The sequence below is a fragment of the Atta colombica genome, unplaced genomic scaffold (assembly GCF_001594045.1).
Source record: "Atta colombica isolate Treedump-2 unplaced genomic scaffold, Acol1.0 scaffold126, whole genome shotgun sequence".
Classification (NCBI taxonomy): domain Eukaryota; kingdom Metazoa; phylum Arthropoda; class Insecta; order Hymenoptera; family Formicidae; genus Atta; species Atta colombica.
The window spans coordinates 5,392,558-5,393,755 of NW_017259213.1; the positions used below are offsets into that span (position 1 = coordinate 5,392,558).

Consider the following 1,198-nt stretch of genomic DNA (forward strand, 5'->3'; position numbering starts at 1 on the left):
AATTTAAAATAAATATATTAAGTAATATGCGTGTCAATATTGAAAAACATAATTAAAAGTATGTTTTAAACATATTATGTATAATATTCAAAAATATAATATATAATATTCAAAATGTAATTTGTACAAATATAATATTGTACAATTATGTTTAAAATGCGTTTTAAATACTTGTATCAAATACTTAAATATTTAAGTGATAATAAGTCTGGAAATTGAAAAACAAAAAAAATTTCGGCGGTATTGATATTAGTTGATATTGAATTTATTGTTTATTTTTAATGCAATAGATAACAAAACAGAATTATTTTGGTATTGAGATAATATTAATTCCATCATATTAATTGTTATTTATTATCTTATCATTTATTATCTTTCTTCTTTTTTCTTTTTTTTTCCTCTTTTTCTCATTTTTTTTATTGTATTCTCTTTCTAATTGATAATTAATTATATCATGAATATTCTTTGTCTGTCTTGTTATAACAATGATAAAATAGTAACATTTATTTCTATACTGCAGCGACATAACAAATTACAATGTATAAGATTACAGCAATATTGTAAAGAAAAATGTATAATTTCAGCAAAAACAATAGTTGCATAAACATTTGACAAATACAATAAACTTACTACTTATTATTAATGCAATAATTGTGGTAAATATGAGTCATATGTTTATAGTGGTTGTAGTAACTATGTGAATTGCATATAAAAATCTATGCACCTGCGTATATAATGAAGGTCATATTAGTACAAGAATAGAGAATTTAATTTTTATTCAATACGTATATTACTATAAACAAGCAAGAGATTTAATCTACATAATATAATTATTTACATTATAATTAATTATTTATTATTATTAATTAATTTATTATTATAATTATAATTATAATTTATTATATTTTTTGAAAAATAAAACACAAATATTTTTTGTCACGATGTAATTAAAATAAATTTTCTTCTGTTTCGTTGAAGAATGATTATTTAATAATTATTTTAAGATAAAATTGATTGGAATTGGTTAAGTATTCTTTTCCGATAATAAAAATAAATCATCCGTGATTAAGTAATAGTTAAAGAATGGAGAACGAAAGTTTTAGAGTTTCAAAATATAGACATAAAAATTTGATCGAATCTTTAATTCAAAAAATATCGAGTTAATTTACAATTATGACCTAAAAGGTCATAATTTTAA

At 19.1% G+C, this 1,198-nt stretch overlaps 1 protein-coding gene across 1 annotated transcript in view; it reads left to right on the plus strand.

The window, feature by feature from the left end:
* The window catches only part of LOC108684075 (chymotrypsin-2-like), a 5,725-nt gene that overhangs the window by 432 nt on the left and 4,095 nt on the right, over positions 1-1,198 (plus strand). The window lies entirely within an intron of this gene.